At 36.8% G+C, this 23,741-nt stretch overlaps 2 long non-coding RNA genes across 8 annotated transcripts in view; one reads left to right on the plus strand and one right to left on the minus strand.

The window, feature by feature from the left end:
• The first annotated feature begins 1,738 nt into the window (after nt 1-1,738).
• Nucleotides 1,739-23,741, plus strand: part of LOC116783266 — a 46,121-nt gene continuing 24,118 nt past the window's right edge. For 2 of the 7 annotated variants that reach the window (XR_004355587.1, XR_004355589.1), the window contains exons 1-3: nt 18,223-18,396; nt 18,543-18,627; nt 23,561-23,611. This is a non-coding gene — a long non-coding RNA (uncharacterized LOC116783266). Of the gene's footprint in view, nt 1,834-18,222; nt 18,397-18,542; nt 18,628-23,560; nt 23,612-23,741 lie in introns of those variants that run through there. The other 5 variants (XR_004355586.1, XR_004355590.1, XR_004355585.1 and 2 more) reach the window with 5 other exon arrangements.
• Nucleotides 4,058-14,764, minus strand: LOC116783267. The gene is made up of 3 exons (XR_004355592.1): nt 14,693-14,764; nt 4,463-4,518; nt 4,058-4,138 (listed from the first exon to the last, which is right to left on the minus strand). It is a non-coding gene; the product is annotated as an uncharacterized LOC116783267 (long non-coding RNA).

Genomic DNA, 23,741 nt, shown 5'->3' on the forward strand with positions numbered 1-23,741 from the left:
TCTGGTAACTTCTCACAGAAGCCAACCTTGTAGCCCCCCAGCTACCAAAACCTGGCCATGCAAACCCAATACAACAGTGACTCAGGCAGAGAAAGGCACAGAAAATTTAGGATTTTAAATATGAATACAGCCAAGAGACTTAAAAGAAAAATAAGGAACAAACTTAAAGTGGAGGCGAACAAGTAGTATCCATACTGTATAGAAATTGCTCAAGTGTTGCTGGCTGAAAAGCAAGACCTCGTTTTCTAGTGTGATTTCATTTTGGCATTTTTTGTTTCTTATAATTCTTACAAAACACAACTTTAAAGGCTGAAAGGTAAAAAGATTGACTATGCTTTGTTTTAGTTTGCTCTATAGACAGAATGGACCAGTTCTACTCTGTGGCCTTGGCTGCCTGGGGTCCTATCACTTTTGTAAGCTCTTTTTCCAGATACTAAATCAAGCGCAAAAGAAACTCTGGCATAATATCCACGATCTGATTGTAGGCTAAGAAAAAAGAAAAATATAGAAATTATCCACCAGAGAAAGAAAATTTTTACTATTTCGTGGTGGTATAAAACAAAAATTGATAACATGGGACAACTCAAAGATACCAAGTAAATGGAAAAAACTACACCTGTTACTAATTCTAGAATTTCTATCGGAAAATTATGGATATGTATTGTTGAATCACACAATATAATCAATAAATAAAATGTATTAGCTGATAAGAAATGTTGAAGAGGTGACAGAATAGCTCTCAGAATAGAATCTGTGTCCTAATCAGATGAGAAACGTATATTCTATCAAGCAAATGAGTCAAACTGTAATTCAATAGCTTTAAAACACCAACCTAGATATTATGAATCACCCTCACAAAAAAAAGGGACATTGTCTACCTCCACATAATAGTGTGGACAGTTTCTTCTATAACTCTTCTTTTGTGTCACAACCCATGTTATTGACGACCTGATGCAATAACAGACTTAAGTCCCTATCTAATGTAGATACACTGTAACATTTAATTGTATACATGGTTCCCAGAATGAAATAAAAATCTCAGAGCTAAGCACATACAACCTATGTACAAGGCATGAAGATCATCTCAGAAGGGTAATAAAAATAAACCTATATGATGAAAAAGAAGCCAAAAATAAGACCTGAGGAAGTGTTGATCATTAAACTTGCCTGGAATTCAATGCTGTGTCTGGAACTTGAGTCCCAAAAACCTAGGCATCATTCTTCATTTTGGATTCATGTCTGAAATTCATTCCTGGATCTAGACTGCAATAATTGCTTTTTCAAAGAATGAGATATCCTGGATAGCGTTTAAGGTACATTTACATTTTGGAAGAATGAATTGTGCTTTTCATGAGAAAAACATATGGTTAAACCCTCCTACCCCAACGAATTCTCTTTTCTTCATTCAGAATTGTTTGTGGGTTTGCCTGATGACTATTCGATTATGCTGGTTTTGGCTGAGGTAATTTTTTTTACAGTGGTTAGTATGGGGCTCTGTTTTGGATTTGTGCTGAACACGGTAAGGATAATAGAGATGTTTTTGTTATCTCTAAGCAACGCTTACACAGAGCCAAGGCCTTTTCCACTTTTTGTACTACCATGCTGGCAAGGAAGTTGGAGGTGCATGGGAAGCTGGGAAGAGACAGATAACCTCAGATGACCAAAGGGATATTCTACACCATATGATATCATGTTCAGTATTTAAAGCTGAGGGAAGAAGGAAGATGGATGGGATGTTTAGATTGATGGCACTTGTCTTCCCAAGTCAGCATTGTGCATGATGGGCCCTACTGTCCTGGAGATGGCTGAACACCTGCCTGCCCATGGAAAGAAGTAAATTAATTCCTTGTTTTGCTTTGCTTGCATGCATGGCTTTTGCTTTCCCAATTAAACTGTCTTTATATCAACCCACAAGTATTCTAGATTTTACCCTTCCAATTCTCTCCTTGATCCTACTGGCAGGGGAGTGAGTGAGTGGCACTGTAGGGCTTAGTTGCCAGCTGGGCTTAAACCACAACATCCACACATAAACAAAAGCTGGTAGAAAATAATCAGTTATGATCCCCTGGTAGGGGACTAGTTCAACAACTGTACTGTGGAGCTATTCTTCCTTAGAGTGCTTTTCCTGATCCTGCACATCTCCTGCAGTTCTGCAGTCAACAGGACTGCATCAACAGGATCATGGGTCTATATCTCCATACAACTCCACCTGATTCACCCTTTGCTGCACACTCTGTAAACTGAGTTTTTAAGTGACACTCCCAGCAAGTGGCAATACTGGGTTTCATCTCCTTTATTTTAGAAAAATCAGAAAGACTGTGATCCTCTATTTTTTCAGTGATTGCCCTACCTACTAGAGGGAAAAGTGAGGCGGGAAGGAAAAAATTATTCCAGTCAGATTTTAAAAAGAAAGCAGATTCAGCAGCATTTTATTATATGTTTAATTCAACTTCATTGAGTTCCTACATTCTAGATCCCAATAAGGTGTAGGTGGATGATCTTAGCCTGAGCAGTTCTGGGTATGCACAAAAAGAAGAAATTGTAATAATAAGGACATTTCAGGCTGGACATGAACACTGAATTTTAAATATTTTTACATATAGTCAGATACTAAGCAAAGATTTCTTTACATAGTAATCCTGGCAGTAGTGTACATTTGCACTGCTCAGCAGAGAGCAGGTTCACAGGAAGGATAATGCATGTTCCTTGGCAAGCAGCCCATACAGTTTAAATCCATTACACTCTATATGACTTAAAATGAGTCCTAAAGTCCCTATTGATCAGTTCCATATGCATCAAAGCCACCTGCAGCATATGGTATTCAGCTGTACAAAATAGCCCAAACAGACTTATCTGCCCCATATTCACCATAAGGCATCACCCCAAGAACCTTTTGGAATATACATATAAAACAGACTTGAAATTGACAAATTCAGGGCCGCATCATCCCCAGGCCCATGACTGCTGCAAGAAGAGGAATGAAATGTCAAGAACACTTCTACTGCTTTTCAGAATCACTCAAAAAATGGAACCATGTGTATTTGGTGAAGGGCCTGGACCCACACGTAAAACCATACACATATTTTTTGAGACTTCCTGAGTCTTGTTTTGGGTCCCTAGAATCCTTGAAACTGACCTTTGAGGACCCATTTTGAAAGGTTCTCATGGGCAAAAAAATCTGTAGCTAAACAGCCATTTAGAATCTACATATAAGCAACACTCAGTTCTTAATTTCATATTCGAGTGGCATTGAAATATTGCTTGAAAAAGCTAGATAAAATTATTATTTTTATTTAACTGAAATCAGCAAAATTGATCTACAGTTAACTGGATAAAAACGGTTTCACTGTGAAATTACATATTTTTCAATGTATAGCAAATTTACACAGAGAAACAGAAAGGATTAAAAAATTTAAAAATATAATTTAAATGAAACAAATGCAATAAAGTAGATTCACATTATGAATTATGACAGTTATGTATCATTCAGAAAAAGAAACATTATTGACATTACAAAACCAGGTAAAAAATAATTATCCTGGAAAAGTAAAAGGGTAAAGGAGGTGTGGAGGCTGTTAAGTAACATTCTGAAGTTCCTATTACACATAAAATATATTTAAAAATACCTTTACAAAATAATCACAAGCTCAGTGAAAGTGCATTTAATAAAATACTGTTAGCCATCTAGAATCTACCTGCAGACATGAAATCTACTAACGTAGGAGACCTATGACTGCTGAATCTCATCCCGAGTGCTCACTTGCATTCCCCAAAAAAATCAGTTCTGATATTAGTTTATCCCTTTTCTGTATAGTTTTTATTTGACTATCATTTGTGTCAAACAATAAAGTATTGGGTCTTGTAACTTCATCAGCTACAGATCATAACCCTTTTTCATTCAAATTAATCTGTTAGTTAGACTCAGGAACTGAATAGTGTAGAAACAAATTTCTTAAATACATCAGTACAATAGTAAGGTTTTGATGACAACTAAGGCCCCATTTTGTGTAAAAAGAAAATAATAGTTTTATAAGTATAATGAGAAGAGAGAAGGATGATTCATTCTAGTATCCTTAGAAAGAAATGAAAAAGAATTAAATCTTACCAGACAAGGGAATTGTCCACCTCCATGTGATTACTAAGTTAAAAAAGGGAAGAGTAGGAAAAACTATTTTGGACAGAGAAATACCAATGCAAAGTAAAATGACAGATCACTAAATCTGATGGAATGTTTTTAAAGAATATTGAAATATTTTTAAATAATATTGAAAAGAATCATAAGCAGCATCATTTAAAAAAATTAGAAAATAAGCTTTGAATTTCATTACATATATATATGTCTATATAAAGGTAAGATACATTAAAAAAAATAGTTATGACTAACTTATTCCTTAATCAATTGTAAAGAAAAAAATCAAAATAGTTGAGTAAATACAACTATGTTACATACTCTATTACCTACCTCATTTGTCAGGAGTCAAACAGAAATGATCTTCTATAGCAGTAGCAGCAGCCAAACTGTGTGTTTAATATTGAAGCAATCAGATGAGCAACCACTGAATTAGCCCTGGGAGTCTCAAAACTCACAAGCAATGTTCCAGGTGGATTCACGCACTACTGCTTTATAAAACAGAAGAGGTAAAAATGGAATAGAAAGGACTATTCCTACCTGTATAAGGATCAACAGTCATTTTAGGAACCATTTTGAACTGTACTGTTGAGTCCCTTCTGTGCTTTAAACTGGGATAGGTCTGTTAATTCAATTCATTTATTTCATCTGCATTATGCAGGCATCAAAATGAAGAAAACCTGTATTGAGACAGGTAACTATTTCCAAAATTCTTTGGGGATCTCACATATCTATTTACTCCTCTTCCTGTTCCCTCTACTGAACAATCACTGTCATTGTTTTTGTTTTTACTCTTCTCCATCCATGCTTCTACTACCTTTGTAAAAAGTTCCTCTCTGGATTTCTTGTAGGATCCCTTTAAGTACTTGGAAGGCTCCTATAAAGTCTCCCAGGATCTACCTCTTCTCCAGGCTGAACAAGCAACTTTTTCAAACTGTCTTCGTAGGAGAGGTGCTCAAGCTCTGTGATCAGCTTAGTGGCCATCCTCTGGACCCGCTCTAACAGGTCCATGTTCATCCATGCAGGCCTCCTGGTAGTTTTGCCCAGCTTTCTTATTGTTGGAATGCATCTCTCCTGAGCTTGGAAGAGGTGACCCCTGAATATTAACCAGTTTTCTCAGGCCTCTGATTCCTCCAGGGCTTTATCCCATGGTAGATCAAGCAGATACCTGGGGAGGCCAAAGTCTGCTCTTCTGAAGTCCAAGGTAGTGAGCTTGCTGTGTACCCTCCTCGCTGCCCAAAGGATCTCAAACTCCACCACTTCATGGTCACGGCAGCCCAGGCTGCCCTTGAGCTTCACATTCCCCACCAGCACCTCCTTGTTGGTTAGAATAAGGTCCAGCATAGCACCTCTCCTTAATGGATCCTCTGTCACTTGGAGAAGGAAGTTATCATTTTTGGAGTAGCAGCTATCATCAATGCATTCCAGGAACCTCCTGGATTACATATGCCCTCTTGTGTTGTCCCTTCAACAGACATGGTTGAAGACCTCCATGAGGACCAGGACTTGTGAACATGTGGCTGCTCATGCCTGTCTGTAAAGGCCCTCATCCACTCAGTCTTCCTTCTAGGGCAGTCTGTAGCAGACCCCCACTGTGATGTCACCTGTCCCTGCCTATTTTCTATTGACATAGAAAGCAACACCCCCACCTTGTCTCCCCTGCCTGGTCTTCCTAAAGAGCCTGTATCTTTCCATTCCAAAATTCAGGTTATAGGAGCCATCCCACCATGCCCTGAAGGTGTGTACATGTTCCCTGACTTCTCTTGTTTATTCCCTGTGCTGCATGTGTTTGCTTAGAGGCTTTTAAATTGGGTTCTGATGAAGCTTGACTTGCTAGCTGGAATGGCTGGAATTCCTTTTTGCTGCTCTTCATGTGCTCTGCTGACCTGTGATCCCTCTCCAGGCTCTGGGTATCTTTTGCTGGCCTGTCACCAGACTGGTATAAGTGGAAGAGTTTGATGTTCCTATCCCATGGCAACTTTCATTTAAAGCCCTCTTCACCCACTTGCCAAGTTTATGCCTGAAGATCCTCTTCTCTGACAAATGGAGCCCATCAGTCCCCAGTAGACCAGGTTTCTCAAACTGAGTCTCATGGTCATCTTTCTCTGAATTTCTAATTTTTTTCACTTTTTGAAATAGCTTATGATTGCATTCTCTGCCTCCATTAGAAAATCTCTCTATTGCTACTGTATTTCACTTATACTCTATAACATTTATATTATTTAAATATGAGAATAGTTCTGGGAAATAGTATAATGAAAGGCATTATACAAAGCAAATGTACATCCTGTTATAATTTGGTTTGGTTACTGCACTGTGTTTATATGCTTCAAGTCTTTCTTCCCTAATAGTTAAATTCATTTATGTCACAGATGCTTGATTATTGGTCTCCTGCCTCTTCTTAGAGGTACTGTAATTGAGCACCTGCGTGTGGGGACAGAGGGAATTGGGGGTTCTTGATTAATTTTCTCCAGCTATAAATTATTTATTGTCTTGTACCAATCTCTTGTCATCCTCTTTGGGACTCCTTTAAACTGTCAGAGATACCTATTTACTTCTAATTGATTGTTACTCTGTGCTCATTGAGTTTTCCTAGATGACAAACACTGAAGAAATATTAAAACTAGCCATATCTATTTGCAATAGGAAGAGGTGGCATAGTATAAATTATTGCTAACAGTGGAGTCTAATCTTTCGAAGTACTGAATTCCAGGCAGGAAGATCACACTAGTCTCAAAGAATGGCTAGTGAGTTTAAACTTCCTGGGCAAACTGCTGCAGCTGACCCAGTTTGAGCACAGGGATGGACTATCTGAACTCCAGAGGTCCCTTCCCACCTCAGAAATTCTGTGATTCTGTGGCAGAGCTGGCTAAGCATCAAGTTATCTTTCTCATGAAAAATTAGGAAAGTGAATTTGACTCCTTACCATCTCATGTACAAAATTGGGCAGTCCCACTACTTGTCTGATCTGTTTCTCTGCATGTAAAATGAACCTAACGGTACTTACCTTCTTCAGTATGGCACTTGCATATATGTTTAAAAAAAATAAATTCTTATTACATTTTGTATTAATGTCATATTATAACTGTCTCTGTTTTAACATACTCTGTCTTCAGAATCCGCCAATCATTTATCTCACAAGATTAATGAGACACTGAAAAAAGAACCCCAGCTCTTCAGATGTTAATTTTGTCATTCCGGCTTACAAAGCCCTTGAATAAGAGGAGAAAAAAAATTATCTTGCTACAGGAAAATATTGTCCACTGTCATGTGGAAAAACACTCGACCTGAAAATATCCAGAGAACAACAGTAGCTGTTGCCTCATGAGAGCAGAATCATTCCCAATCAATAGGAGGTCAAACGTATGGCACCAGAAAAGTCAGGAAGATGATAACATTAGGAGGAACCAGTGGAACTGTTAGCAACATAACACTGAACTGAAGGCTCAGTACACTTATAAATGGATTACTGTGAGCCAACATCATCTGTGGAAAACATCAGGATACAGACAACTCGTAACTGGCTACATAAGTGACTTTAAAAATATTGTAGGGAGCCATGACAGAATCTATAACTATCTACAGGAATATTTTAGTTATATCAAGAGTGGGGGTTTTTTTAAAGCATTCAAATCAATATAGCTGCATTTTACTGTATTGAATTTACCAGAGTTGAGAAAAATGTCACCATTCACCATATCATCTCTATTGGAAACTGTGGATTCTACGTCCTGAAAAAATGTTCTTGTTGGAAAGTGAAACTTTAAAAATTAGGACACTCATGTCTGCCTAGAAAATATTTATTTATATAGTACAGGAGGATAGCATACTCAAAATACACATTGTCACACAGGATGCGTACAGGGGCTTATCAGCAGGGATCCAAAGCTATACCATCCCATTAGGTTTTAACGGAAAGAAAAAGTGATGATACATAACATACTGCTATATCTAAAGCCCCTGTCACAGTGCTGCTGGCATGTCGTTGCTCAGCTTTGATCAAATTACTTTACATCCATATTTTACACACATGATGAGAGATCCTCAAGAAGATAATCAAACTCCTCTTTCCTGGACAGTCAAATAAGTCCTTGTATCCCCTTTTCAGTTACTACTTGCATACATTTCAAATGGTCTATTGCAGCTAAAAGTGCTCACTGGAAAGTAAATTATATAGTCCCTTCTCCATATTAGTGCCACATGCCATTAGCACCCTTTTCTGAAACATAGGCAAAGAACATGCGATGGAACACAAAACCTGCAACAATTACTTATAAATTACTTATCCGACTATTTTTCCAATAGTATATTCATCTTAGAGTATTATTAACTCCATTGTAAAAGAATGAAGCTATTTAGTAGGACGTACTTTTATACATTTTAGTTCATAGGCATTTGTAATTACACTTGAATTAAAAAAAGATATCTGCAATGGTATTTGTTCATTCCAAAGTATATTCACTCTCTTTTAAGAACAGAACTCTTTCAGAGAGAGATGGCTCTTAATGCCAAACATATTTTTTATATTTAAATACAATTACACCAAAAATAAAATCATCATAACAGAGTACCCATGTATACATTGTAATTATTTAAAGGAAGAATAAGAAGATTCACTCGTTTAAACACAATGCATGAAAGACTGGGGTTTTCATTTTCTAACCAAGTATATTGATAGTATTTTAACTAAGCCATCATCTTTATTACACTTCTGCAAAGACCTCATCATAAACCAGTGGTGCTTAAGGCATACTAAAATTGTAAGCATTTTCTCTCTCAAAGAATTAGCACAGTGCCCCTCTGGCACTGTTTTGAAATTCTTCATTTGCTCCATAAACATTAAAATGCTGGTAGAGCACAAGTGTAAAGAGAGAACACCAAATAAGCATTATTTAACAGCATTCAAAATCAGCCTAATTGTTCTAAATGATTTATTGAAGGTACTTATCATGTAAGACAACTGATAACACAAAATAAAAGGACGAGAAGTTTTCAAAATTCAAACCAAACTAACGAAAATTGTAGATAGTAGTGCTTTTGCATCATGATGTAACTACTTTTGATTAGCAATGCTAAAGTAATGCTATCACCCCTTCTAAAGCAGCTACAATTCCTATGGATCAACCCTGTCTTTTCCTCTTCTTCATTTTTCAATTAGTCTGTTGTAGGTAGACAACGAGTGGTCTTATACTAAGCTGTGTTTGAACCACTGTTGAAGTAAAAAGCATGCCACTTTACTTATTCAACTCAGTTTTAGTAATTTCACACCCATCCTTAGAAGGCAACTTGGAACCTTTTCAGCAACTTGATCAAAGGGTATCAAGCTCTTGCTCCAGCTGACTCCCAACTAGGGAAGTTCACACACCATTCAACATAAGTACTGAATCTAGAGTAGATCTCAAAGGGACAGCATTTTGCACAGATGGGAGCAAGCAAATGTGGAGTAACTATTCCAGCTCAGTTGAGACCTCAACCTGGTTAGAATGCCTGAGGATGGATGCAGCTCTGCAGAACTGGGGACATGATCTTCATAAAATTTTCTTCCCTCTGGCTAATATAAATCTACCCTCCTCCCTCTAGACCTACTCTAAGAGTGTTTTTCCTCTGCTGAGGACTCCAGAGCTGGATGCAGTACTCCAGGTGGGATCTCACAAGAACAGAACAGAGGAGGAAAATCACCTCCCTCAACCTACTGGCCACATTTCTTTTGATGCAGCCCAGGATAAGGTTAGCTTTCTGGGATGTGAACAAACATTGTCAGCTCAAACCAATTTTTTTTTCACCTATTCTTATCCTCAGGACTTCTCTCAATCCATTCATCCTCAGTTCGTGCTGGTACTAGGGGTTGCCCTGACCCAGATGCAGGACCCTTCACTTGGCCTTGTTGAGCTTCACAAGGTTCACATGGACCCAGTCCTCAATAATGTCAAGGTACCTCTGGATGACGTTCCTTATGTATGAACTGCACCACTCAGCTGAGTGTCATCTGTAAACTTGCTGAGGGTGCACTCGACTGCAATGTGTGATTGTATTGATGAAGATATTATACTTCATTTGTCCCAGTACAAACCCTTGAGGGACTCCATTAATTTCTGGTTTCCACCTGGACATTGAGCCCATGATTTTAATTCTTTGCATATGAGTGTCCATGTAATTCCTTATGCATATGACAGTTGATCCATTAAATCCTTATCTTCAGTTTAGTGGCAAGAATATTGTGGGAGACCATATCAAAGACCTTACAAAAGTCTAGATAAATGACATCTATAGATGACATCCATTGTCTACAGATGCAGTTACTCCATCGTAGAAGGCCATTATATTTGTCAGGCACAATTTGCCCTTGGTGAAGCCAAACTGGCTGTTTCTAATGACCTCCTTGTCTTCCTTATTTTGACATAACTTCCATGTTTTGGAAATTATAACTTCCAGGAAATTGTCTTCCATTATCTTAGTAGATATTGAGGTGAAGTTGAGAGGTCAGTAATTCCCAGTGTCCTTTTAACCCTTTTTAAAAATAGGTGTGATATTTCCTTTTCTCCAGTCACTGAGGTCTTTGCCTTTGTAGAATGCACCTACTACAAATTCTGAGGAAACTGTCTGATGTCATCATGATGACAATCTCAATTACTTTCGAAAGGTCATGATGATCAGTGGAGGTTCCTTAGGTGTTTGAAGAAGGCAAAGGTCACCCCTACCTTCAAGAAAGGCAAGTAGGGTCCAGAGAACTACAATTCAGTCAGCTGCATCTAAGCCTTGGAGAATGCAGTGGAGCAAATAGCCCTGGAAACCTTTTCGAAACATGTTAAAGGAAAGAAAGTGACTGGACTGGTCAGCATGGATTTACAAATGATGATCAACCTTATAACCTTCACAACAAAAAGACTGGTTCAGCTGGGCGGGAGTGAGAGAAGTGGCTGTTGCTTATATCTACTTTGGTAAGGCTCTCAAGACTGTCTCCCATAATATCTTCATAGACAAACTGAGGAAGTATTGATCAGTGGAAAGTAGTGTAGACTGAAAAGTAGCTGAACCACTAGATTCAGAGGGATCTGACCAGTGCCATGAAGTCCAGGTGCAAGCCATTCTGCAGTGTGTCGCTAGCTGAATGAAATTTCTATGCCTGAGACACTGGTATGTTTATGATAAAATAATTTCTAATCACAAGTGTTTCAAACACAAGTGTCTCCAAGATTCCTTTAGAAAGAAAAGCACTAGTGCCAAGCAAACATCCATTGAAAACAGTGTAGCTATTTATGTATGGTATTTCTCAGACATTTCTTCAAGCATTTTTTTTCAGTTAAAGGTATCTTCATAATAGCATGTAAAAATGAAACTTACACAAAGAGACAGGCATCAGGCTTAGTCTTAAGATTTTCTGTGATTCAGTCTGAAAATAAATGCCATTAGAGAGTTCATATATATAGAAGTGAGTTTTAACCTTATCTTTTTTATTTGGTTTATCACAAATGGTATAATCCCAAAGGAGGTCTATGTATTATGCTACCCCCAGCAGCATAAATACATGGTTAGTTATAGGAGTTTACACCTACACATAGCTTTCATACATTCTTAAGACCTTCAAAGTAAAATAAATTTTAATTTTCAAATATTGAGGGTCAAATACGGACCTCTGAGTGAGCTGGTCTAGTGAAAGGTGATCCTATCCACAGTAAGGAGGTTGGAACTACATGATCTTTAAGGTGCCTTCCAACCCAGGCCATTCTGTGGTTACGATTCTATGAAATAAACCAAAGGCAACTCCCTAGTAACTCCAAAGAAAAGCAGAGTGCATGCTTATGCAAGGCAACTGTAAAATGTAGTTCATTCAAACATTTTCTTTTTTTTAGATACAATTAGGGCAAAAAATGAGACAAATGCAATCGTAAGGAAAAGCAATGCAAAGAATAAGAAGGGTAATACAACTGAGATGCTAAGTTGATGAGATCACAAAGACAGGTGGAAAGGAGGAAGAAAGACAGAAAAAGAAAGGGGAAGATGATCTGCATGGGGATTCTGTGAACTAACAGTGTAGAACAGCAACCTAGCAGCTCTGGGCCACCGTCTCTGAGCTCAGCTGTCATTCTTCATTAAGGGATTCTGAGATCTGAGTTTCTGCTACAAGTAATTGCTATGTATTTCCAAAATTATGCCAGCCAGTGCTAATTCTCTATGTGGTGAAGATAGCTATTGCCCTTGAGCATGGAATGCTCTGGGAAATGAGTTATCATCATCAGAAGAGGGGACATGATGCTAGTGGAGGAACAGACACTGGTATATGCAGCAGTCATGGGTAATGCTTCATTTACTTCAACAGCTCTCTTTTTCCCTCTCCTTCTAAACTCCTTCCAAGTTACTGATTATTGCTGCACTGGGGTGAATTAGCGGTGCTTTGAAAAGAAGGGGGAAATGACATAATAAAAGAAGATCTGGAATGCAAAATATGTGAGAAACATACTGCATTGAAAAATAAAATTCCTAAATTAATAAATAAAAAGCATGAACGTATAATCTTACCACTTACTCTTCAGTTACATCTATGACTAGTACTAACAACAGCACATAGCACAGTCCTTGTTTCAAACGAATAATTTAATTAATTACTAATTTAAAAGAATGTGTTGAAAGTGTAAATGCATATATACAACTAGATTAAAATAGGTAAATTAAAAAAAAATTAACATAACCCAAATTAAAGTTTACATTTATAAAATACTTTTGTGTCACTGTGGCATCCTGCCTACAGCAGTGGAGTTGGAACTAGATGATCTTTAAGGTCCCTTCTAATCCAAACCATTCTATGATTCTATAAATGTTTGCATTTATGCAATACTTGCTTTGTTTTGGGTAGAATGGGCACATAAGGGAAATTTGAATATATAGTGTAAGTCTTAGCCCTGGTGAACCATCTCTTCAAATGGAACTTGACTGCCTTTTCATTTGTTCAAGTATAATTAGGAATAAATTCATTGAAGTTGGAGTTATAATATTACACACACCTTGTGATATATGAAGAATCTACTCTATCACTATCAACAACAGATTTATTAATTTTTATGAATTTATTAAATATTAAACAATGATTTTATCTAGTGCTTTGTTCGAAAGCAAAATATGTGATTCAGCTCAGGGTAGTTTCAGTCATCTCAAAGCTGATATCTTTAACAGGTACCTAAACACAAAGTGTGACTTCATGTATGCATCAAATGTGTCTTCATGTCATGACAGACAAAAGGATATGAAACACTGACTTGTTCTTTTCACTGCTTTCAGCCACACACAGAGCAAAGATGTTCAGTCAAGGAAATCATGCTAAACCCAGTGCAAAGCTAAAACACCAGACTTCATGTATGGCAGACACAAATGCCAACATGATCTGCTTTGATCTGTTGATCCTTCCCCATTGGATTCCATTACTTATTAATGTAAATTTAGTCCCTAACTCCTGGTACTTTACATTCAAATTCCTGCCCTTAATGAGCTTTATATAACTATAACAAGGACTGCTCCACACTAAAATTCTTTCTATCCACAAATTATCCTCCCCCCTAGCTCCCCCAAATCACTTGTTTAACATCTCAGATCCACTCTAGAATTTATCTCTGAAAGAATGCGTCTCTTGATTTTTTGTAGCAACAGGTACTAAACACCTTACAATCCTCTGAATGCCAATGTTATATGTCAATAATGTTTACCTCAATGTATCTTCACTGATCCAAGTTGGTTTTGATCAGTCGCACCCTTCAGTGTGTTCTAGGAGATATATCCATTTTTTATACTACCTGGTAGTGCGGTGAATTAATTCCTTAATTTTGACACAACATCCTTGACAGCAGAGCCCTTCTATGTGGGAATAAGAGAACCTGGGCAGCAGGATCCAGTGTAGTACACTGCAGAGGAATATTGTCCCCAGTTTAGACAGCTTTAGAAATCTAAACTTTTATTTCCTTGCTCTATTAATTCTCCTACAACCATCAGGCTGAATTTGCTGTGTCTGTATACTTCTCCCTAATCTTCTTTGACACAATTCTCTTTCTCTTCCTATCTATTCAATGTTATTTGCCCATCCTTGCTCATATTGTCACCAACAGGTGGGTAAATCAAGTAAGCCTAAGAAACATGTTCAGTGTAGCAGAAAACAAAAGCATCCACATCAAAAAAAGAAAAGTAGAAAAGAAAAAAATGTACATTGACTCACAGTTTCATTAATGCACTCAGCCTTTAGCTGAAATTTCATGAGGTAAATGGCCCAAATCAGGCTACAAAGACATTTCAAAATGCATATATATCTTAGGGCTCTATATGGTATTTGGCTTTAGAACAATTATTGGAGAATTCAATTAATTTTGCAGAGTACTTTATGCTGATCTGTACATGTCATAAAAGAGAACTTCAGGCAAAAATAGTGCTGTCTTTTGGCATGAACATTGCAAAGCAAAGCAACTCTCCTGGGACACTCTCTATTGCTAGCATTTCCTGTAGGCAGCTTGGGAGATTGGAGAGCAGGCAAAGGAGGGAGGGAGTGTACTGTTAGCACTGAACACCTTTCAGCTTCACGATTACCTTCAGTAATGACTCTTGAGTAGCCATTTTGGGGAGGTGGATCCTTCAGCATAAAGGCAATTTGTGCGCGGTCAGTCTGAAGAAAAAAAAACTGTGTGGGTGCATTCACAAGTCAAAACCATCAAGGCTTTACAATTCAATATTGCAATTCTCTGTATTAGACAAAGTAAAACAACTTTATATAAAATTCCTTTCTGTATGACCTCAGACAAAGGTCATACAGTGCTATTCAAATAATCTGAAGAGAGAGATAACCTAACTGATATTTCTAAATTACTTTGGTTTGTTCCAGTGAATGCAGTGAAGGAGCAGGGGGTTTGGATCTCAGATTAAAGATATTTTTAAACCTCACTTGTACCCATTGAGTAGAATATAGAGAAGTCCAAGAGCATCAGTAAATCTGCCCAATGGATAAGAACCTTAACAAGTCCATTCTGCAGCTGGAGGAAGCCATGTCAAAGCAAACCACCAGAACTCAATAATGTCCCTCTTTAAATTAAAATAACTGCTTGCTTTTCATAAAAAGCAAACCTACAAGGCGTTAGTGAGGAGAGAAGTCTGACTCCATGTTTTTGTGTCTTTCTATAAGCTGTCTTCATTTCAATGTGAGGAGGCATGAGAAAGGAACACTTTGCTCCACAGTTATAAGCATCCCTGATATATGTCTCTTTCCACTTAAGGAATCCAGTTTGGGAAGGATACAGTTGCCTAAATATTAGTGACTAATGATTTTTGAGATACCCCAGGGAAGTAAATATGTATATGTAAGGCTGACAGATACTACACAGGACTTAAAAGGGACTTGTACCCTTCAGTAACAACAGCTTGGAGCCAGGCAGCATAGCCTACATCATCTCACGAACAAGAGGATATTCGTACGTGACTCAAGTGCACAGAGCTATCGAGGTATTTATAGATAGCCTGACTTTGTCAAAGACACAGAGCATGATGACAGATCTGATGAGTAGGTTTGAAGGACAGTAAGCATGAAATTAGCCCAAAGAAGGAATTTCCTTCCCATCCTTCCTTCTCCTTAATCACTGGGCTGTTGGCACTGTTAAATTCTATTGATATTTAATAAAAGCTAGCATCTGTGCCTTGCTTGCCTCCAATTACAGAGCTTCATCCTAGGGCTACTTCGGAGCTTCTTGCAGACACTGATGCTTGAAGCACAGCTATATCAAAAGAATGGACTGACAGATTTTTTTTCTGCCTCTAGCTACTTCTTTGTTCTTTTTGATTTCATTTGCCTCAGTTTTGTTTTTGGTTGGCCACCCTAAATGACCAGCCTGCAGCAATGGCACCCCTGTAGGAGACCATTTGATTAATACTCTCTCTATGCAAGGCCTTCTAGGAACAGAAAATATTAGTGAAGGATGCTTCCATGCCCCAGTTACATGCAAACACACATCACCACTGCTACAGCACTGTAGCAGTTTCTGAACCGACTAGAGAGAATAACAAGGATTCTTTGTGTATAAGCCATGACAGATAATGTGAAAGTAGTTTATAATTGTTAACAGTGAACTTCATATATGAAGGTTATTTCAGAATTTCCCTATAAAGCTACTTTAGGGATAAAATTCACTTCAGATCATGGTCAGCATCTGTCAGCGAGAAGAAAAAGCTGGAGGAAAAAAACTGTTCAATTTTATCCTTACTTATCTCTCTAAGAGTTTTCTTGGACAGCTAGATGACTAAGAATAACTGGTTTAAAACCTCATATTTTTAAAGTAGACAATATGAAATAAGAAAATAGAGGAAGGAAGAGAAAATGTAAAAGGCAAATAACAGTTCAACTGAAATCTGAGTTATATTAAACCAGGCGTGCCTTCACTATCTTGCACTTGCTACTTACTTAAAGTCAAATGTTACTTGAGTTTTCAGGCTCTAAATATTCCAGTTTTTCTGCAGTGATTATGTTGGCCTTTCCTGAGTCATCACTGCTAGTGCTGATCATTTGACTAGACCATCAGTAAGTCAGTTATCATGTAAACCACATATTTAGGCCTATTTTCCTACATAATCAATTATACCTATGACATAGAAATTCTTAAAACTGTTGTACATTAAAGGAATCAATATATGTGTCTATTTCTACAACTTTTCTGTGCAATTTGTTAACATACCTATACACTACAGATACTATGTATTTCTTGTAGACATTACATAGGAAATATTAAAATTGGTGTAAACTAAAGTGCAGTTTGGTAGATAAGTTCCTGAAGTTATCTCGAACTGCACTAACATAAACTAAAGAATTTTGTTCTCTCCATTTTTCTCTGTACCATCCCAGATATCATTTTCATAATGCTGTGAAAATTCACATTTTAAAACCAAGGCCTTTCAAAGGTACCCAGGCAGAAAAATAGTGATACATTTGGCAACTCTGAAATTCTTGAATTTGAGTTCTCTTCTATAATCTGGCATGTACAATATCAAGGTGCATTATTGATCCAGCTCAGAAATGTATATATAATTTTCTGTGCAAACTTACAGATAACTGCATTTTTTTTTCTGCTGTACTGCAAAATGTTACTCTGGAGAGATGTCTGATATTCCCATCACACTAGTCAAAGCCAGGTTTAACACAAGGTATTGCAAGAAAGAGAAATAGGCTACTTGCATGCCAAGAATTCAGGTTGAAACCAACACTCTCTTAAACACAGTAGATTTTTCCTCCTTTCCCCTAAGGACCTCCAGGTTATTCAGCAAATGGAGCTGAACCACTCTACCGTTTTTCAGTCAGTGTGAAACAGGCCCTAAATGGAAAAGTAGTCTGGCTGTGACACACAACTTCAGACACTGATTCGTCATCCAGCTCAATGAAATGCTTTACTGGAGAGAACTGAGGAAGTAACTTTCTTTTCATATTCATATCCGCAATTAATTACAGATTCAGTCTCACTACTAAAAAAACCATAATAGACAATCACTACTGATGAGCACTGGGTCAAAGAAAAGCTGAGCACACACTACATTTGTATTATTCTCTTTAATTGAACTTCCTTCTTAATAGCAACAAATAAAATCTCCTTTCTTCGCTCATAAAAAGCATATATGTCTGCGTCTTCAAACTCTAGTTAGACTCAGAACTACATAAGTAGGTCTACTTTTTATAAATATGAAGTTGATTATAAGATAATTTGTGGGGGATTGCAAAGACTATGAATCCTTGAAAGAACGACTCTAGAAGCAGGTCCATCGCAGCAGCAGCTCTCCAGGATCGAGCGGAGTGGAAAAACACCGGCTACTTGCATTTTTATTTTATGGTTTTCCCCTGAATTATGTAATTCCCCCTACCCATGCGGTCCCCCAGCGCAGTGCCTTGTTGTCTCCCCTCCCTGAACCAGTCCCCGCCCCTGCACAAGCATTATTGGTTGTCTCATCCTCTTGTCCCCGGTCCCTGGTTTGTTACTGGACTTTGGTCCTCCTGTGTCCTCCATTGGTAAGCAGAGCCCTCAAGCCACTCCCTTTCCCCCAGACTTTTGCCCAATCGCGTTCCTCTTTCTAAGCCCTCCCCCGGAGACCTTAAAAGCCCGTGGGAGTTTCAAATAAACCACTTTTAGCCACTGGAATCAAGGGAAGGAACTTCGTGGCTCTTTTCTCCTAGTGAATGGGGGTCGCGCCACCAAAACTTTCTCTGAGAAGCTGCGAGCAAGGAGTCGTTAGCAATCAACTCTGTTAATAATTTATATATCTTTGTGAGTAACTAGTATAGTTTTTATGACCTAGGCCACCTCTTATGAAAATCATAACTATAGAATACCTGTAAAGAACCAATAGGGACTTCTTGTCACTATTTTAAATTGCAACAGGGAGTCATTAATTCTTACTCTTTTTAAACCAGGAATATTTCTTCAGAAAATATGGCTTCCTAATATACAGAATAAGCTGGCCTCAGAAAACCTTTTTTATATCTAAAATGTCAGAAGGTAAGTCCATTTCTTTGAATACTTGTAAGGCTAGAAATTAGAGCTCTATGCTACTGGAAAGAATCAGTTTCCCAGTTTCTAACTGTGGAGTATCCCAAGATACTGAATGTTAATGTCATGACATTTTAGATATAGAGAAACTCTTTTAAGCTATATTTAGAGATTTCAAAGGCTCCCTCTGAAACTTTCATACAATTGGACCTACAGTAAACAGGGAATCTAACTTTATATTAACACTACAAGAGATAATCCATAAACATACTTTAATGCTTTGAAATGCACCTATGTGGCATGTATAGAAAATATGATATGATTATACATTAAAGGTTTTCCCACCATAAATATAGGTCATTCAGAACAAACACAACCGACAGCAAAGACTTTGTGAAAAGGTAGCCTAAAGTGAAAAATTTTGGTCCAGGCTGAGAGTTCTAAAAAAGTCAGTCTTTTTATTTATGCAGTTAGTTAGTTAAGTCCACAGAGCCAATAAGTGTCTTTAAAGTTGCAGCTTTTTTTCATAGCAAAGAAGAGACTATGAAATGGCATTTGCCACCACCCTCCATCAATCTTTCTTGGTCCTTCCTTCAGCACCAGGGGTTACAGAAACACACACACGCAAAAAAAAGATTGATGAGGAAACATGGAGGTTCACATAATTTTTTTATTGTTTCTTCTGCTGTTTAGCTATGTATTTATTCAACAGTATATCTTAAACTGTGTGGAGAAATATACATGCTTTTAGAAGGTGGATAGGCAAGACTTTTGAACACTTTCATGTATAAATTTATTTTTAAAGGCCACTAGTGTTTGATTTTATTTGATAGATAGTCTTCATCATCCTCACCTAACTTATTTAATACCTCTCACCCAGTTATAAAATAATTCCAAGCCACAAACATTGAAATTTAGCCAAATAAGAAAAGTCTAATAGTTAGTTTGATTCCAACCTTTCGTAAGGGGATTACATGGACATCAGATTCTCTTGTATTCGTCTCCTTATTCCTATGGGGCAATCATTTATTCATTTGTCAGACCAGATAGAAACAAATATAATCCTATGCATTTCCCTTAGGCTAATATTATTTCTATGTGATAAATTCTCACCACAAAATATTTGCTCTTCACTTGGTTTGCATGGTTCTTTAAAGAATATACAGTGATCAAATATACCTCTGTTACCACAGTAAAATCCTGTGCATAGCAGCAGTGCTTTACAGGTGCAATGAAGAGAATTTTCATTAGTTTGAAAGAACATAGCAAGTACGCCTTTTTTTCTTTCTTTTCCCCTACAAATATTATAGGGTCATCAATATACAAGCCTATCATAAGACTCTTGGTAGATTATCCATGTTATTATTCAGCAGAATGCCTAAAATTTAGGAAGCAGACCTCCGAACATGTCAGCAATTTAGAGATTGTCTTACAAAGCACTGCAAAAATAGGTGTTCACATACAGTCAGTTTTCCCATAAATGAGGTTAATATGTGTTAGCAAACTGTCAAAGAACCTGTCATATTCTATTGTCTTTCCAAGTACAAAAAAGTTAAACAGACTACGAGACTGAAATAATACCCCAAAGGAATCCCAGACAATTAAGAAAATCAGCTGGTTTATAGCTTCTTATTTTGAAATTATACTTACATCTGATTCGAAGGAGTAATTTTTTCCTGATTGTGCATATTGAAGAACACTCTTCTGGATTTTTATTTTCATAACACTTTCTTTAAAATTTCTATGATAGTAGAAATAGTTCTGGAGAACTATTTGACCTTGTACAAGGGCAATGTCAAATATTTCACTCCATTATAAACTTGAATAAGTAATTTGATGGGTTTTATTCCCTGCATTTTTAATGAAACAAAAGATAAAATTTCACATTTTTGTGAAAATAACTACATGGTACAATTAGTAATAAGTGTTAATTAAACACAAATCTTTAGAACCATAGAAAGAACACCAACGTGTACTGGAAGTGTTCAAGAAAGAATCTATATGTGTTGTAGCTACCACAGGGCTAATACAATTATTGATACTAGTTTTGTGATTTTAGAAGTTTAAAGTATAGACTGTACTTTTAAGAAATTTTAGGAGAAGTAATTCTAAAGAAATAGGAACCAAAAGTAACCTGACACATTAACAAGGGGGAACAGCTAAAAAAAAGCTTAAAGCCCAAATTTACAATTCACTAGGAAACACCATACTTAGTGTGATAACATGAAATTCTAAATATGAGACAAATTCTGGCCTCACACTGTTTTCAGCATGGTTTTCAGAATAATTGCTTTGATTTCCTAGGACTTCAGTGAGCAAAGAAACACACAGCACATGGTGAAGTACATACCTGTTCTCTTGAAGGTTAATAAAACCATTCAGTGAATATGTTAAATTTCATATCTATGTTACCTTTTGGTAGACATATATATTATCACAAGTATAAGAAATTGAAGTTTTACCACTTTTTTCTTTCCCCTTTTTTACAAAAAAAATATTATCCAGTTAAATGCTTGATAGGAATCTAGCACACTGTATAAATAAGTGAATACTTTTCTACTAAAATACTTCAAAATTGCTTCTTTATAAGAAATGTCTGAACACAGCAAGTACATGCTAAAATCATACTGTATTTGCTTTTGTATCACTGAAAGCAAACAGCTATCTTTATAGTAAAGTTAATGAATCCAAGTAATCAGTCTCTAATACATGGGTGGAGAGACAGCAGAAAATAACACTGAATTCTGCTGGGTTACCACAGGGAAGAAACTGTCTTATAGTGCCTTTAAACTACATTTGTCTCTGATAGCTACATTACCCAATACTTTAGTTTAGTTCTAGTTTTACAAAAAGACATTTGAAAAGTTTAATAAGAGTGCAGTGTCCTTTCAAGACCAAGTCTTCTAGCATATCAAGCACCAGAAAAATCTTCAAAAATCACAATGTCTACTGGTTAGCATTCATTAGAGTGACATTTACAATTTCATATGCCCAGGCCTGATTCTTATAATTTCCTATAACGTTCAAGTACCTTGAACTCTTATTGATTACAAACCATTCAGCATTTTTCAAGAATCAAACAGAGACATGAACATACAATCAGATGAACTGTTTGTCTAGACAATGACATTAAAGCAATGCAAACTGTGAATTTGAAATATTGTAGTCATATCTGGAAAACTTCTTCATTTAGAATTTTTCTGAATAAAGTGTGTATATACACATGCATACAGGCACATACAAATAGAAATCTCCAGGTAGTTTAGAACTGGATTTGGATCATCCTCGGAATAACAGACTTGATATAAGCCTTTCTATTGCTCTGATTCAGCTTACTCGGACGCTGCTATCAGAGCAATATATCTAAAAAACCTTCAGTGAAAAGAGATCTTTATGATGCAGGAATATTTCTGGAATATTTCTAAATGGTGGAGATGTCAGAAGAAAAAAAATGCAATGTATTATTCCTTCAGTGTGATTACTGTTGAAAAATATAGCCTCTGAATTGAAGTTTTAAGACTTTGATTTGAAAATACAAAATATTTAGCAGATGAACAAATTCAAATGTGTCTGTTATTGAAATTATATTGGGACATATCATTTACCTTTTCCAGTCATTTCATCTACCAAAAAAAAGCAGAAGTGAATGCACCCCTCTCTGTGTACCTAAATGCTGTCCACAAACTCAAACAGACTCATACTATAGAAAATATTTTCTCTAAAGTACTTTCATTTTTAAATCCCCATTTTTTCTTTTCCTTCATTTTTGTTTCACAAACTGCTAGTTAGAAAAAATATTTCATACAAATGATTAGCTCGTATCTGCTTTGACACTTGAAAGGTTACAGCAATAGGAAAAGGAAGAGCTTTAATTAAAGAATGAATTATTGACTACTTCATTTTAATTGATGTAGCCTTCTGCTATTATTTTTTGTGTTTAGAGATATTTTATGTGATTCTGTAATCAAGATCACACACAAAAACAAGTCTTTAACTACTGAGGCTAAAGAATGAAGGGCTGCTGTATGATCACATTCAGCCATTTAAGTTCAAGAATCATGTGAAGTGCAGTTTCCATGACAACAAGTCACTAATTGCTAACAGAAAATAAAGTAAAAATCAACCTTGACAGAATTTGGCAGTGACATAGAAGCTGAAAAACCTTCAAAACAATTATACGACAATTTTCATGTATGATGAAGAAACACAAGCAACCTCACCTCCTGAGACATGGTGGAAGCACTCAGAGTTCCAGGGTTATTTTGGATTTGGCAAAGCTGGCTGCATACAGCAGTCATTGTGCATAACACTGGATAGTCAACACCTACCTTCAGTAACAGATAAGAAGAGATGTTTGTGATGAGGTGATGAAGGATTTTTGCATCCTTGGGCTACAGTTCAGCAAAGGAAAATGCTGTGGAGAATGCATGAAGTAAAGAATGACACAAATAACAAGATTTTAGCATAAATTCACAGGGTAAGAAGAAAAACAAATTAAAGGAGAGCTGAGAGGGAAGAAAAGAGCCATACTCATACATGCCTCTCATGCTAACTTATTAGTGAGCGTTTCAGACACCTCTAGGTTGCAGACAGAAATAGTCTTTTGAGACTAGGGAAAACTACTTGAGAAGCACAATGGTGCCATTCAAAATTTACCAATTTATGAACTGCTGCATATCATTTGTAAAAATTGCTTCAGCCTGAGTTACCTTTCACCAGCTCCGTAAGTCGACTCACTGGGTCACTAGGAGTGAACAAGAACATTTTGATAAATTCAGTTTCCATGACAATGAATTAGCCATGGAAAAGGGGGAGGTGTTGAAAGATCTGTGTTCTGTAGAATACTCTTCAAATGTTTGCCTGTTTTCATTTTTAGCCATTTAGTTCTCATGGCTCTGTTCCAGGACTCTTTAATTCACCAGTAGCTGTTTTTCCTCCACAGATTAGAGAAGAAATTCATCAGTGAATGTTTCACTCAGTGGCCCCATCTAATGTAAGAGAATATAAAAATGAATTTTTCCAATTATGCTTTTTTGTTTGTTTAGAAAGAATGCATCAGTCTCTTGTTGTTGTTCCACTCTAACCTGACTACAGAATACTTAATCTTTCTTATTTATTGCCCA

Source organism: Chiroxiphia lanceolata, chromosome 2 (genome assembly GCF_009829145.1).
Source record: "Chiroxiphia lanceolata isolate bChiLan1 chromosome 2, bChiLan1.pri, whole genome shotgun sequence".
NCBI classification, from domain to species: Eukaryota; Metazoa; Chordata; class Aves; order Passeriformes; family Pipridae; genus Chiroxiphia; species Chiroxiphia lanceolata.